The sequence below is a fragment of the Cryptomeria japonica genome, chromosome 7 (genome assembly GCF_030272615.1).
Source record: "Cryptomeria japonica chromosome 7, Sugi_1.0, whole genome shotgun sequence".
Lineage (NCBI taxonomy): Eukaryota > Viridiplantae > Streptophyta > Pinopsida > Cupressales > Cupressaceae > Cryptomeria > Cryptomeria japonica.
Genome location: NC_081411.1, coordinates 205,185,285 through 205,203,092, shown reverse-complemented (window position 1 = coordinate 205,203,092; position 17,808 = coordinate 205,185,285).

Sequence of the window (17,808 nt, the reverse complement as noted above, 5' to 3'; positions counted from 1 at the left end):
ACATATATTAACACATATGGTAATCTCATGATCATAGTTGTTGTGTATGTAGTTGATAATATATTTGTTGGAAATAAGGATGTCTTGTGTAAAGAATTTGTTGATCAAATGCAATCAAAGTTTTAAATGCCATTGTTAGGAGAGTTGTCATGCTTTCTTGGTTTGCAAATATCACAACTGAACAAGGGTTTATATATCCGAAACTAAGTATGCAAAATACATGTTGAAAAAGTTCCAATTGGAAGATTACAAGCTAGTTAGTACATGTTGATATTTTGGATATGATGATATGGTTTTGTCATTGATGTCAACACTTGTCATCACTTGTCAACACTTATTAGCACTTGGAGATCTTTGGTTATGTTCACCAGCAAGTCAGAGACTTATGCACAGTCACCGGTATTTGGTTCACCGACATATTATATTGTTCACCGACACTTGGAATGACTTGGAGACTACTTGGTTATGTTGAAGACATTATTTGATCGTGATTTGGTTATTGGTTTATTCAGGTTTGCATATATGTTGTTACCGACAAATAGGTCCAAGATATACACCAGTAGGCATATCTATTCCAGATCAGCATGGCATGTTATGGAGATAATTTATTATTATTGTAAATACATTCAGTCGACATCATGTATCGAATATTGTTTTATTTGTAATTAATTTTATTGTAATATCTTTTAGTGAGCCAACCTATTCAATTGGTCTTAGGTTATGGTATAAATTTAAAATCTCATTTGTGAGATTGATATGCGATTGAAAAAGGATTGTAAGAGGTTATATGCGAAAATAAGCAGAGCTATACACACAGATATCATTTGAAGGTTAAAGGAAGGTTTTTGTGAAGGCATTCAGAACTTAACTAGTACTGAATCTAGCATATGAAGATGTTATTTTAAGCAGTGAGCTCTAGGAAGCTAGCCTTTCTGTATGTGCAAACTCCATATTGTATACACATATTATCTGCAGTAGTATCATTTGATTGTGGGTAAGGCTTCCCACCGTGGTTTTTCCCCTTACAAGTTTTCCACGTACAAATATTTGTGTTATGTTTTATCAATGTTAATGTCTTTCTGTTTCATGCATTAATCTTTATTGGTACTGCAATTAATTGATAAGACTATCTACCGACATTAAGTTTGGTTTACCGACATTAAGCATTAAGTTTTGGTTAAGTTAATTTTGGTTGAATTTATTGGACAACTGATTCACCCCCCCCCCCCTCTTAGTTGTCTCTGGGACTTAACAATTGGTATCAAAGTCTAGTCCTCTTTTTTGCAGACCTTGATGGAACTAACTATGGCATATGGAAGATCAGGATGGAGACACATTTGAATTGCACTGGAAATGACATATGGGATGTTACAAAGAATGGCTATACTACTCCTACTCAAGGTCAACCTAATCCACCTAACTTGGATAAATATGAGAAAAATGATTGCAAAACAAGAGAAGCACTTTTGAGTGCATTGTCAGATTAGCAAGTCATGGGATTGTCAGAAAGATCTACTGGTAAAGCTATTTGGGACAAACTTGAATGCTTTCGGGTCAATTATGAAAATCTAAAAATGGAAGAAGATGAAAGAATTTCTGCTTTTATGGAAAGAGTAAATGAAATTGTTTTGGCTATACAATGTTGTGGAGGAACCTTAAGTGAAGATGAGATTGTTTCTAAAGTTTTAAGAGCTTTACCACCGACATATAAAATGAAATTTACTACTATAAATGAATTGAGAACAATGCCTAATGCGTCAGTATCTAGAGACACCTTGGTTGGAAAACTTTCAGCTTTTGAACTTGAGGAATTTGGTCCTGTTACTACTATTAAGATAGATCTAGCTTTCAAAGCATCATCATCATCTGAGAAATCTGATTGGAAAGCCTTTTATGCAAGAGAACTTGAAAAAAGCAAGAGAGAAAATGAAGAACTTGAAGAGATTGAAGCACTATTTGCAAGAAAATGCCTAAAGGTCAAATTGGAAGTAAGTATGAAGGTAAAGCACCCTTTAAATGTTTTAACTATAATAAGATTGGTCATATGGCTTCTAGATGTCCTAATAGACATGCAAGAATAAGAGAAGAAGCTAAGAGAACATATAAGCCTAACCCTAATTATCAGAAATACAAGTTTAAGAAGATTAGAGACAAATCTTGTTATTATGTTGATGAAGGAGTTACTGATGATTTTGATGAGGATCCGACAGACAATGGATGGGCTTTTCTTGCTATAACGGAAGATCAACCGACACGTATTGTTCAACCGATAGAGCAAACCTTGGAAGCTAAAGTTGAAGATAAGGATGAATGGATTATTGATTCAGGATGCTCACATCACATGACTGGTGATAAGAGTAAATTCTTAACCTTTCAGGAATACAATGGAGGTCTAGTAAGATTTGGAGATGATAAAGCTTATTTGATCAAAGGAAAAGGTACTATATCTTTTGATGGTAAGCACAATATTGATAATGTTTACTATGTTGAAGGTTTGAAGCATAATTTTTTGAGTGTTGGTCAATTAGTTGAAAAAAGATTTCAATTACAATTCAAGAATGGTAAATGCAAAATCTTAAACACAACTGGTTTGGAAATTGCAACTGATAATCAGACTAGAGGTAATATCTTTTATTTGAACAACAATGAGAAATCATGTTTGATTGCACATATTGTTGAAAGTTAGGTTACGGCATAAGAGACTTTGTCATGTAAATTTTGATTGCATTGTGAAAATCCATACAACTAAGGCAGTAAGAGATTTACCTAAGATTGTTAAACCTCACAATCTGGTATGTAAGGAATGCCAATTTGGAAAGCAAGTTAGAGTAACTTTCAAGAGTATTCTAGAGAAATCTAACAATGTTCTTGATTTAATTCACACTAATTTATGTGGTCTAGCAAGAACTAGAAGTATACAAGGAGATAGGTATTTTATGCTAATCATTGATGACTATTCTAGAATGTGTTGGGTTACTTTTCTCAGGGAGAAATTTGAAGCATTTGGGAAATTCAAACTATTCAAAGTGATGGTAGAGAATGAAACCGGCAAGAAAATTAAATGTTTCAGATCAGATCAAGGAGGTGAATTCACATCTAAGGAATTTAATACATTCTATGAAGTGAATGGGATCAGAAGATAGTTATCAGCACCCCGGACACCACAGCAAAATGGAGTTATTGAAAGGAAAAATGGAACTATCTTGGATGCAGCTAGAAGTATGATATTAGAAGAAAATCTACCTCATATATACTGGAGAGAAGCAGTCAATACATCAGTCTATACATTCAATAGAGTTCACATAAGAGGTGAAACCAGCAAGACCCTTCATGAACTATGGTTTGGTAATACTCCTACTCTTAAATATTTTAGAATATTTGGAAGTAAATCCTATATTAGAAGAGATGAGTATATTGGCAAATTTGATCCTAGAAGTGATGAAGGAATATTTCTTGGTTATTCATCTAAGAGCAAGGCATATATATATTTTAACAAGAGATTATAGAAAATTGTTGAGAGTGCAAATGTGAAGATTGATGAATAGTTTAGAGGAAATTCAAGGTACACAGACTCTGAACCAGCAATAGAGATAATCACAAATGAACCTACTATGAATACACCAGTACAAAATAGATATCTAGTTACACCGGCATCATCTAAAGATTCAACAGTCACTGAAGAACAACAACAAAGAGAAACACCCTAGTATGTAAGATTGAATCATTCTGAAGATCAGATAATTGGAAACAAAATTCAAGGAGTTATGACTAGAGTAAGATTGGCAAATGAAGAGGTATGTCTTATTTCTCAAATTGAACCTACATCAATTAATGAGGCATGTGAAGATAAATATTGGATTAAAGCTATGGAAGATGAATTGGAACAAATTGAAAGGAATAACACTTGGTCATTAGTTCCCCAGCCCAAAGACAAAAATGTAATTGGAACTAAATGGATTTTTAGAAATAAACTTAATGAAGATGGTAAGGTAATTAGAAACAAAGCAAGATTAGTGTGTAAGAGATATTCATCGAAAGAAGGAATTGATTACAATGAAACCTTTGCATCAGTAGCTAGAATTGAGGCAGTCAGACTTTTATTGGCTTTTACAGCACACAAGAACTATAAAGTATATCAAATGGATGTTAAATGTGCATTTCTGATTAGAGATCTTGAAGAAGAAGTTTATATTGAACAGCCCGATGGATTTTCTTTGGCAGATAACAAAGACATGGTTTGCATGCTAAGGAAAGCTTTATATGGACTAAAACAAGCTCCTAGAGCTTGGTATGCTAGATTGGACAAATATCTTTTGAAGCTTGGATATACTAAAGGTAATGTTGACAGCAATCTATACTACAAAGTGACTAGTGATGACATCTTGGTTATTGAAGTTTTTGTTGATTATATAATCTTTGGAGGAGAAGATTGATTGTGTAAAGACTTTTTTAACAAAATGCAACAAGAATTTGAAATGTCTATGATTGGAGAGATAAAATTCTTTTTAGGATTGTATATTCACAAACTGATAAAGGTATATTCCTATGTCAATACAAATACTTGAAGAAATTACTAAAGAAATTTGGCATGGAAAACTCTAAACCGGTAAGCACACCTATGACTACAACTAACAAATTATCTTTGAAGGATGAATCAACACCTATTAATCCAATTAGATACAAGTCTATGATAGGAGGTTTATTGTATTTGACACAAACAAGACCTTATATTATGAATGCAGTATGTATTGTTTCAAGATTTAAGAGTAATCCTAAAGAAAATCATGAATCAGCAGTGAAAAGGATTTTTCAGTACTACAAGGCACTACAAATCTTGGTTTATTGTATCCTAGAGATGAAAATTTTGATTTATGTGTATACACAGATGCTAATTGGGCAGGAGATGTAGAAGACAAAAAAAGCACAACCGACGGAGCATTTTTTCTTGGTAGCAGACTAATTTCATGGTTGAGCAAGAAACAGAGTTGTACAAGTCTATCAACAATAGAATCAGAATATGTTGCAGCAACAACTAATTGTACACAGGTATTATGGATCAAACAAATGTTGAAGGACATAAAGGTAAAATGCAAGGAACCTATAACTATTTACTATGATAATATGGCAGCAATTGATGTATCAAAGGACTCGGTATTTCACTCAAAAACTAAACATGTTTCTATCAAATTCAATTTTTTGAAAGAGAATGTTGAAGAAAAAGAAATGAAATTGGTTTATGTGAATACTAAATAGCAAATTGTAGATATTTTTACAAATCCTTTGCCTAAGGAGACTTTTGAATACCTCAGAGAGAAGCTTGGAGTCCTAACCCCGTTGGTAGAGACTTAGACAGTTGATGTTTGTCATCAACTAGCAGAATTAAGAGAGAAACCTTTTATTCCAGCTCTGATGAGGAGAGCTACTTCTCAGGGGGAGTAGTTGGTATAATAAGTTGGTATTTTGTATTTGAATCTGGTTTTGTATTGCTTTGGCATTTGATGTCAAAGGGGGAGAGATATTATGGAAAAACATTTTTGAGGAGAGATATCTTTGTGGAGAGATTATTACTAGGGGAGAGGCATTATGTATTCTGATTTCTAGTTAATGATCCCTTGGGAAGATTGTTGATTTTTGGTTTTTGGCATTTTTGTTTTAACACTTTGATGGTTTTTGCATCTTGTGTTGCCATCAATGCCAAAGGGGGAGATTGTTGGTATTTTGTATATGTTGATATGGTTTTGTCATTGATGTCAACACTTGTCATCACTTGTCAACACTTATCAGTACTTGGAGATCTTTGGTTATGTTCACCCGCAAGTCAGAGACTTATGCACAGTCACTGGTATTTGGTTCACCAATAGATTATATTATTCACTGGCACTTGGAATGACTTGGAGACTACCTGGTTATGTTGAATACATTATTTGATCACTTGGTTTTGGCGATTTGGTTATTGGTTTATTTGGGTTTGCATATTTATTATTACCGGCAAATAGGTCTAGGATATACACTAACAGGCATATCTTACAGATCAGCATGATACGTTATGGAGATAATTTATTATTATTGTAAATACATTCAGCTGACATCATGCACCGAATATTGTTTTATTGTAATATCTTTTAGTGAGCCGACATATTCAATTGGTCTTAGGTGATGGTATAAATGTAAAATAAGGATTGTAAGAGGTTATATGTGAAAATAAGCAGAGCTATACATGCAGACATCATTTGAAGGTTAAAGGAAGGTTTTTGTGAAGGAAATTAGAACTTAACCGGTACTAAATCCAGCATATGAAGATGCTATTTTAAGTAGTACATTATCATTGTATTTGACCCTCCAATTGTAGTCAGTGTGAGTCTCATTTTGTGATTGAGCAGTGAGCTCTAGGCAGCTGGCCTTTCTGCATGTGCAGACTCCATATTGTATACACATACTATATGCAGTAGTATCATTTGATTGTGGGTAAGGCTTCCCACCATGGTTTTTTCCCTTACAGGGTTTCCATGTACAAATGTTTGTGTTATGTGTTGTGGATGTTCATGTCTTTCTATTTCATGCATTAATCTTTACCGGTAGTGCAATAAACTAATAAGACTGTCTATCAACATAAAGTTTGGTTTAATGGCATTAAGCATTAAGTTTTGGTTAAGTTAATTTTGATTGAATTTATTGGACAACTAATTCACCCCACCCCCCTCTTAGTTGTCTCCAAGACCTAACAATACACCCATGGTGACAACATGTAAATTAAGAAAAAGCAATGGGTCATGTAATGTAGATCAAACTATGTATAGATAAATGATTGGAATCTTGTTGTAACTAGCTACCTCTAGGCTTGACATAGTACAAGTATTGTGCATGGTTGCTAGATTTCAAGCTACCCCAAAGAAATCTCATGTGAATGTTGTGATAAGAAACTTTAGATATTTGCAAGGTACACTTGATTAAAGCTATGTAGATATTTGCAAGGTGAATGTAGATCAAACTATGTATAGATAAATGATTGGAATCTTGTTGTACCTAGCTACCTCTAGGCTTGACATAGTACAAGTACTGTGCATGGTTGCTAGATTTCAAGCTACCCCAAAGAAATCTCATGTGAATGTTGTGATAAGAAACTTTAGATATTTGCAAGGTACACCTGATTATTGTTTGTGGTATCCAAAGAATGATGACTTCACTTTACAAGCCCACATAGATGCAGATTGGGTAGGTTGTGTGGATGACAAGAAGAACATGAGTGGTGGAGTTTTCCTCCTTGGTGATAGATTGGTCTCATGGCATAACAAGAAACAAGAATCCATTTCTTTATCTACTACTGAGGTTGAATAAATATCTACTACTACATGTTGTTTACAATTTCTTTGGATAAAGTAGACACTCAAGGACATCTAAGTAGAGTATGTTGATCCAATCTCCATAAAATGTGACAACTCAAGTGCAATCAACATCTCCATAAACCCAGTCATGGACTCAAGAACAAAACATATAACAATCAAGTGTCATTTCTTGAGAGAGAAGGTAGCTGGAAAAGAATTCAAGGTTGAATATGTTAGTACTAGTGAGAAAGTGGCTAATATGTTTACAAAACCTCTTCCTGGTGATACTTTCGAATATTTGATACTAAAGTTGGGATTTGTCCCACTTTCTTTCAACACTTAACTAGATTTAGAGGTATGTGGTTCAGGGGGATCTTATTGCTTCACATTCTACATCCCTAAACTAATGTGTGCTCCCAAAGTGGTAGAGCACATTGATTTAGATTCTCAGGAGGATACAATCATTTCTAAACATAGTCAACAAAATGTTAGTTTATTGTAGATGCATAGGCACAATTGATGTATTTCAAGTCCATTGTGATTGAAACCATATTGTAGCATCCTAAAATTGCGACACTTGCAATTTCGACTACATTTGGGTCTTCACGATGGCGATGCAACACGGAACCTGAATGGAGACCTCGAAACTTGTTCATGACACCAAAAACTGCATTTCTCAACACCCTGGCCTGATCCTCCTTGCACCCTGCTACCCCTAGAGGTGGGACCATGGCGCCCAGCACCTTGGTCCTTCAGGACAAGGGCGCCTAGTGCCCTGGTCCCCCAGGACCATGGCACCCAGTGCCCTGGTCCCTGGCCCTATTTTGGGCCCGGTCTCTTATGGGGCTTCAGGTCTTTAAGTTTGCAAATTGGAAAATAATGTTTCCTGGTCGGCCTAAGGTTGGGAAAATCAGTCTATCAGCCCTAATTGACAAGTATATAAACTACATTTCCTCTCCCATTTTGGAGGATGGCAAAAAGGAGGCAGAAATGATATTCAAACATTCAAGCATTCAAGCATTCCTTCAAGCAATTGAGCATTCTAAGTCTCCATTCAAGGCTAAGTGTTGCATTCAAGACAAGGATTCAACCATTGAAGAGGAGATCACATACGACATACAATATACTACATACATTACACCTTCGCATGTAAGAATACAAACATTCTTACAAAAAGGTATCAGTACTTGTTTACATTACAAACATTTACATTTACAGCATTCTCATTTCTTGGTTAATTCTAAAACCGGGGTTTGACCTAAGGGCAAACCCCTCATTCCTAACCCCCCAATCGTCCTCTCTTTTCTGTGTGTAGGTTGCAGGTACACGGCTATAATTGAAGATCTGGAATCCTTGTGCAGAGACGAACAGATCCACCTTCATTTCGCAGATTTTTCGGAGGACCATGTGCACGCCAGGCGCCATCGTCCCATCAACTTTCACTCAAATTTGCAGAACAGCATTGTCTCGACATTTTACTGCTAATTCCAGGTCCGCAGCTTCATATCATATCCCTATCTCTGTTTATAAGCGAATATTTCCCACTTTACATGCATTCCTAGTTCAATCTTTCTATCTACATTTCTTTACAAAAGAGGGTATCCTTGATGTCTTAACCCTTGAAACTCATATAGAATCCAATCTTGCATTGCCTAGGATTGGATCTTGTGGGTTTCAACCCCTCTTTTGAATGTAAAGTCTCTCCTAAGTGAAAACCATCAACCCTAGTGACTCTCCCTTCTCTCTCCTTGGAGTTGGGGAGGGGAGAACGACTAGGGTTCGATTTTTCCGCTTTACATTTTGGTGAACCCGACATGAACATCCTCATTCTGATTATTCATGGTTAGATCTGAAAATTTTGCTTTCCTAAATTTCCATGTTTGATCTTTTGCAAATTTTAGAGGCTAATTGCATAAAAACCCTAAAATTTTCTTTTTAGTAATTAAACTTGTGAAATGTTGAATTGTTAATGCTTGTTTTAGATCTACCCTTCTATTGCAAATTGTCAATTCATATTTGTGCTTTAATTTTGAAAATTAAGTGGTTAAGTGTCAAAACCCTAATTTTTAAAACCTCCTTGATTCAACCTTTAACTCATAATTTCACTAATCAAAACACCTCCAAATCGGCTGTAATTTTGGATTCCGCAATAAAATCACAATATCTTTCATCCCTGAAAATTTGGAAAAAAGTTGCGAGGACCGTGTGCACCCCGAGCGCCATCGTCCCCGACATTTTTTCCGAAATTTCGAGAGCTAGATCTTACTGTATTTTTCTGCTAAAATCCAGAATTTTGGCTGATTTTATCAATTTTAACACTTTCAAAATTAAAGTCAAAGTTGGTCTAGCGATTGCTTGGATTGAGGCTTCTAATCATTCAAAAATTGTTGAAATTGAAATTTTTATCAAAATTGTGTTTCTTACAGTCCTAAATCTGAAAAGTGTGTTAGCATTCATTCGAAATTTCAATGTTTTATTCAAATTTTTGCAGTTTGTGACTTTTGAAATTAAGTGTTTAATTGCAACAACTTTGATTTCCACTTTCAAATTCGAATTTTGCATGAAATCGAGTCAACTTTTAAATTTCAAAACCTACATTGCTTTTAGTATTCCCTATAAAATCATAAAATTCAAAATTCTAGTTTCCCTCTCTTTTTCAAAATTCAAAATTTACATTTTTCAACAATCTTGGTAGGGTTCAATTTTGAGATTGTAACTCTAATTTGGCCTATCTACAGATCGTAAAATCACTCAATTTTTTCAGATTAGCTTTAAAATCATCATAACTTTCATCCCTGAAAATTTCGAAAAAAGTTGCGAGGACCATGTGCACTCCGTTCGCCACGGTCCTGGACAATTTTTCCAAAATTTCGGGAGATTGTCCTGATTGTATTTAACAGCTTAAATCTAGGAGATTGGCTGATTTTATTGAAATTTGCTACCTCTAAAATTCAAAATCTTCTCTCTCTCTTTAGTGCATGAGTTTTACAACAAAAAGTCCTACTTACACTATACCCGTTAGACGAAGCCTTAGAATTAAGTCTTTCCAAGGTTTAATTACTGAGGAGATGGAACCTAATTTGAATGGCCTTTTTAACGAGGACATGGGTAATTCCTCTAATCCTCTTAATGATGAAGAAGCTCTCCATGAGGTTTCTGTAGAACAACTTTCAAAATTGGATAACCAATTTGATGATTTTCGAGAATGGATGTCTCAAGAATACCCCGATAGCGAAGCTCTTTCATTAATTGAGGGTCTAAAACGTATGGTTCAAAGTGATAAGAATGGAATTGATATTTTGCATGGTATTGCACACATTGTGGATTCGAATGTGATGCCTATGAAGAGTTGTGCTGAAACTTTAGGTTATACACAACCTCCTACTCAAGTCAATCATTCTATTCCTTTGACGACTCCTATTGCTAGTATAGCTACTTTTACATCAAACATAATGACTACTTCAACTCAAGACATTCCTCCTATGATCACCAGTCATGGGGGCAATCCCTCTTCTTCAATCAACCCTCTTCTTTCATTCAATCCAACTTCTTCATTCATTCCTTCAATAAGTGTTCCTCTTATATCACCACAAATGAACATGACGCAAGGGGGCAATTCATTTAATCATTCCATTCCTCCTTGTAGTGTTCCTCCTGTCCAATCATCTCCTATGACTAACTATCATAGTGTCCCACCACCTTACTCTCTACCTTCTTTCAATAACATAACACCTCCATCACAATCTAACACATCTAATATGAACTCTTCGACTGAAATGACCATTAACAATCTTGCACAAACTGTCTCTTCTTTACAGCAACAAATTGCCTCTATGAATCAATCTAAGTTTAGTGTGCCCACATTTGATGTTGCGAGCCCACTTTCTCTTGACATTGTTCGAGCTATCCCCCCTAAACATGTTGAAATCCCGCATTTGGAGCTTTATAATGGTAAGGGTGACCCTCTAACACATGTTAAGACCTTTCAAACAATATGCACCGATTTTGCTTATGACCAAAGGTTGCTTGCAAAACTATTTACTAGAACATTAAGAGATAAAGCCTACAATGGTATTGCTCGTTGCCTTCTTATTCTATTACTTCTTTCGAACAACTTGCAAATGCTTTCATTCAACAATTTCAAAACAATATAAGTCCTAAAGTTACTTTGATTGATTTAATGCATTGTAAACAACGTGTTAAAGAAAAAGTGACTGATTTCATTGGTAGATATAAGCATTTGTCTGCTCAAATTTCCTTTCCAGTACCTGAAAATGATATTCAAAGAATCTTTATTTCTAATTTACAAAAAGACATTAGAGAAAAACTCCTGTTTTCTGAGTTTACTTCTTTCTAACAGTTGTGCGCAACTCTTCACAATTATCAACTGACTGTGAGTCATATGGAACAAGCAAATCCTATGGCTCCAAGTGATAAGGGTGATAGTAGTCAACAACCATTTGGAAAGTTTAAACCGAACAGAGAGTCCATTAAATTCAATGAAAACATCATCAACAACAATGTGAATGTGGCATCAGGTGTGCCTCCTATTTCTAAGTTTTTCAAGAAAGAAAGAAAGTTTACTCCTTTGAATGAATCATTGCATAGTATTATGAATAAGTTATTGGAACAAAATGTGCTTACTCTTCCTCCTATAAGGCAAATAGATCCTGCAAAGATTAACTCACCCTATTTTGATAACAAATCTTTTTGTCAATTTCATCGTCATCCTGGGCATGATACTGAAAAATGTTTTGCTTTAAAGGGTAAAATTCAAGATTTGATTGATAATAATACTATTTCTGTTTCTGGAGTGAATGATAAAGGCAACACATCTGTAGCTCCTCCTAACCAAAATCTTCAGATTTTTACTGATCCATTGCCTTCTCATACCTCTAATGCGATTGATACTACTGATTCCTCTGTCTCACCTGATGATCTTGTGTCTATGACTCCTAATGTGATTAACTTTGTGGAACAGCAGAAAATCCCTAAAGAGCCTTCCATCACATTTGATTCCAGTGAAACTATCAAGGCACCTGATGGTCCTTTATATATAGTTGCAAAAGTCAAAAATACACCTTGTCGTGGAGTGCTTATTGATCCTTCTTGTATGGTTAATATCATTACTGAAGAATTTCTTTTTACTTTGCAATTGAATCAAGTGATCTATGATGAAACAAATGTGGTTGTGAAACTATTTGATGCATTTTCTTCTCCTGCAATTGGTTCTATTACATTACCTATTGAAGTCCATAACAAATCCCTTGATGTGGACTTTGCTATTATTCCATCATCCGAACAATTTCATGTGAAGCTAGGCTATCCTTGGCTATCTTCCATGAAAGCTATTGCTTCTCCTATTCACAAGTGTTTGAAATTTCCCCACAATGGTGAAGTTGTTACTGTCAATCATAGTCTCTTTAAACCAACTGAAAGAACTTCTAGCGTTCCTATTGATTACTTTTGGCCTAAACAATTCCAATCTCTTCCACCGTGAAGTGATCATCTTTTCAAATCTTATCAAAAGTGGAAGAAAGATATGATCCTATCTCTAAGTGAACCTAGAACACCCAAACTTGATATTCCTATCATTCTTGAGAAGGAAGTTCTTCCTTTGAAAGATAAAACCAATGTCTTTCCCCAAGAAGATTCCCAACCCATCCCTATGGATGTAACTATGCCTATATCTAATAAACTTCCTAAAAGTAGACCTATACCTCCTCGTCATGATGGGCTTGGTCTCCTTCCTAAACCAAATATTCCTCCTTTGTATGGAGCAGTTCCTCCTCCTTCCTCTTATGGAGAGAAGAGACCTTCCTCTTCTCCTATTATTCAACCTAAGAGACCACAACCTAAACACCCAAGTGATAAGGATGAGAACATTCCTCCTCCTCAATCTCCTCAACTTCCTACTAAGACTAGACGAAATCGTTCTGCACGTGAATGCTGACGAAAGCATCATCTTAGAGCTTAGGCAGCTGCTTCTCAAACTTTGCAATCCTCAAAAACACCTTCAGCTAGTATTATTCCATTTTCTCCTCAGCTGACGATTGAGCCGAAATCTCCTAAACATAACATGCATGATGGTCTTGATCCTGTGCGAGTTAAAGATCCTATTTTTATAAATCTTGATGATGATATAGATGAAAATGTTATTCATGATGAAAATGTTACTTCTGTTCATTCTAATAGTGAATATGAATATGTTGATGTTGATAACCATTTATCTAACGCATTTTCTAAAGCACTTATCCTAGCTCCTAGACAAGAACACTGTGGCTTGGGATATGAACATAGCCCTTGTTTGGATCTTGTGATAGCTCCATCTACTGTGTTGGATGTTCCTCCTCTAGCGTGTTTCCTACCTTCCTGAAATACTGATCAGCAAGATCGGGGGGTAGATGACTTGCTAGACTAGTTTCATTAGCATAGCAGACTCTCTCCTCCTCTCTTTTGTTACTTCTTCTATGTGTTAGTCTCATTCTTCTATTTGTTGTCCTTAGTGTTGCCTACTTGAGGACGATGCAAAGCATTGAGATCTCTTTTGGTCTCTCTCATGTTGACTCAAAAGACACATGTGTTCCCTTCTTCTAGGTGACCTTCCTTGATTGGGGAATGAAGAACAATTATGCATACATACATATGATATACATGAATTATCATACAACATACTGACCCCGAGGAAAGCGAAGTCACCTTGTGCTTTGTGTTTTGTGTCTATTATCCTTGGGCTTATCTCACACTTTGGGGCTAAATCTTGGTGATAACGTGCTCCTTTCCTTTCCCATTTCTTATATGTATCACTACCTTAAAGCAATCACCCCCGGTGAGGCATGTGCGATCGCTTTAACATAGGGGGGCATACATCCCGTCCATATCTTTTCAAGATACTTGAAAATTTCTTGACAAATTTAGCTTTGCCTTGAAAATTTTTGATATCTTTCTTACATGACTCATAGTGAGGGAACCTTACTACTGATAGTCATGGTTCTCCCTCATGATCTTCCCTTTTACTTTGTCAATCAAAGTTGTAACATCCTTAGTCCACTGGGGGCTTGGTGTATCTTGCCTCCTTGACGTGGTGAAAGTCTTTCAATGTTGTTTCCTTGTACTTTACCGAAAGTATGAGCGTACGCTTATACTCCCGCTAAAGTGGGGGCTAAATGTAGCATCCTAAAATTGTGACACTTGCAATTTCAACTGCATTTGGGTCTTCACGATGGCGATGCAACACAAAACCTGAATGGAGACCCCGAAACTTGTTCATGACACCAAAAACTGTATTTCTCAGCACCCTGGCCTGATCCTCCTTGCACCTTGCTGCCCCTGGAGGTGGGACCATGGTGCCCAGCACCCTGGTCCTTCAAGACTAGGGCGCCCAGTGCCCTGGTCCCCCAGGACCATGGCACCCAGCGCCCTGGTCCCTGGCCCTATTTTGGGCCCGGTCTCTTATGGGGCTTCGGGTCTTTAAGTTTGCAAATTGGAAAATAATGTTTCCTGGTCGGCCTAAGGTCGGGAAAATCAGTCTATCAGCCCTAATTGACAAGTATATAAACTTATTTCCTCTCCCATTTTGGAGGATGGAAAAAAGGAGGCGGAAACGATATTCAAACATTCAAGCATTCAAGCATTCAAGCATTCAAGCATTCCTTCAAGCAATTGAGCATTCTAAGTCTCCATTCAAGGCTAAGTGTTGCATTCAAGACAAGGATTCAACCATTGAAGAGGAGATCACATACAACATACAACATACTACATACACTACACCTTCGCATGTAAGAATACAAACATTCTTACAACAAGGTATCAGTACTTGTTTACATTACAAACATTTACATTTACAGCATTCTCATTTCTTGGTTAATTCTAAAACCGGGGTTTGACCTAAGGGCAAACCCCTCATCCCTAACCCCCCAATTGTCCTCTCTTTTCTGTGTGTAGGTTGCAGGTACGTGGCTGTAATTGAAGATCTGGAATCCTTGTGCAGAGACGAACAGATCCACCTTCGTTTCGCGGATTTTTCGGAGGACCGTGTGCACGCCGGGCGCCATCGTCCCGTCAACTTTCACTCAAATTTGCAGAACAGCACCATCTCGACATTTTACTACTAATTCTAGGTCCGCAGCTTCATATCATATCCCTATCTCTGTTTATAAGCGAATATTTCCCACTTTACATGCATTCCTAGTTCAATCTTTCTATCTACATTTCTTTACAAAAGAGGGTATCCTTGATGTCTTAACCCTTGAAACTCATATAGAATCCAATCTTGCATTGTGTGGGATTGGATCTTGTGGGTTTCAACCCCTCTTTTGAATGTAAAGTCTCTCCTAAGTGAAAACCATCAACCCTAGTGACTCTCCGTTCTCTCTCCTTGGAGTTGGGGAGGGGAGAACGACTAGGGTTCGATTTTTCCGCTTTACACATATGTACAATGTAGTTGCCATAGGGGGAGTATTTCCAGCTAAGAAGAGGTAGGAGTTTTACAGTACCTTTTCCATTGTTGTCCAAGGGGGAGAAGAGTCATGAAGTTGAAATCAATTCAAAAGGGGGATATTGTTGGCACTAAGCTGTCATTGATGTCAACATGCACAGATGGGAGGCATATCTAGTTATTTATGAAAGGGGAGATGAGTTGTAGAAGAGATGAGTAGAAGAAATGTTGGTTTAAGTTGGATTCAAGTTGGTTTGGATTTGACATCAATGTTGGGAGCTTTTTCATATCAACTCTATAGTGTGATTCTTACCACTCCTTGTGTACCTGAGTTTATCACTGAGAGATGTCACTTCGGTAGGATGTCTTTACTATCTTTGTAGATCCATCAAGTCTTGTCGATCAAGCATTAGAAACATGCTCAACACCTTATAAATAAAGCATTTAAGTGCAGACTTTCCTTTCAATAAGACCCTTTTCAGTCTTGGACGACCTATAGTGTCTCTCTAATATTCTAGTCTTGATGAAGCATTTTGGTGAGAGATCCTCAAGTCTCTTTGGCGCCCTTGTATTTTGGTGTTACTTTGCCCTTAGAAACAACTCCTTCTAAGCTTAGCAATTATTTGGTGTCATGTCAATATCCTCTTTTCATTGTGATCTACAAGGTTTCTTTCAAATAAATTTTCTATTTTGATATGACTTGGTGTCTCGGCAAAATAGTTTTTGCTTCATGTCGCCCCTTGGTTGTGTAGTGATTGTCTTTGTTTCATTGTGACTTGAGATGTGTCTTGCTAATAAAGGTTTTTTTTGGTGTGACTTAGCATTTTCAAGAGAAATCAATTTTCCTCTTGCTAGCCCTTTGGATCTATAGTGATATGAATCTTTTTCATATGACATTGAACATGTCTTGTCGATAATGTTTCTTTTTTCAGTTTGACTTAGCCTTTCATTAGAACAAAATTTGCTTCTTGTGGGAAATTTGGGACTATTGGCATTATACACTCAGATGAGAATAGTTGATGTTGTCATTGATGGCAACCAACTAGTAACATGGTTCATAGGTTACACTGGCCATAGACATCATCTACCGGCACCTGTAGGCACAACAAGATTATTCTTACCGGCATCCAATCTACATCAACAAAAGATCTTACCGGCACTCTGAACTGACATGGAAATTATATTGTTTTATATTGTAATGTTATTGTATAGCCGACATGATGTATTGTAAAGACTCATATATGTATGAGATCTTATAGGTCATTTTGTAAGTATGTATGGTATGTAAGTTAAGTAAGGATATGTAATTAGGTAATGAATATGACAACAAATATCTGTATATGCATTTTGATGTAATAATTTTATGAGCGAATAAGAGAAGAGCAGAGTGAATAAAGGTTTATGGTAGAGGTATTTGTTGGCAATATTGCATTATCAATGAAATATTGTTGGCATTTTATAGGGATATTGAGAAGGTTGTTGATGATTATGGATATAACTGATTAAAGATGTTTTACTGTCTTGATATTATTATTTTGTCATCGATGTCAAGAAATTTATTTTCTAATTCAGTATGATGTTGCCATATCTTGAGAAGTATGATATGAAGATTATAAACATGTCGATAAAAGACATAGGAAAGAATATGATGAATAAGGGGATGAAGAAGGTATTCAATGGGCAACTACTACCGAGTCAGACAATGATGAGATCATGATGTTTTAGATTGTTTTAACATCATACATATGTTGTAAATTGTAAAGGTTAATAATATATAATGTTATCAAGCAAAGAACCTAATTGGTAAACCCTAAGGTTATCGCTATCGGTTAATGAAGGCAGAATGTCTACTGAGTGAAGTTTAGTATTCACCGAGTTGTTACCAAGTTGTAACTGAGCTATAACAAAATGCATTAAATGTTTACATGCGGTATTTAATGAAGGAAGCTGATGAGCTGGAGTGGATTAAATGATTGGTAAGTCGTGGAAGAAGTTTGTTAACGAATCTAAGGCAATGAAAAGTCGGCATGAAGATCTATAGCTCAGATT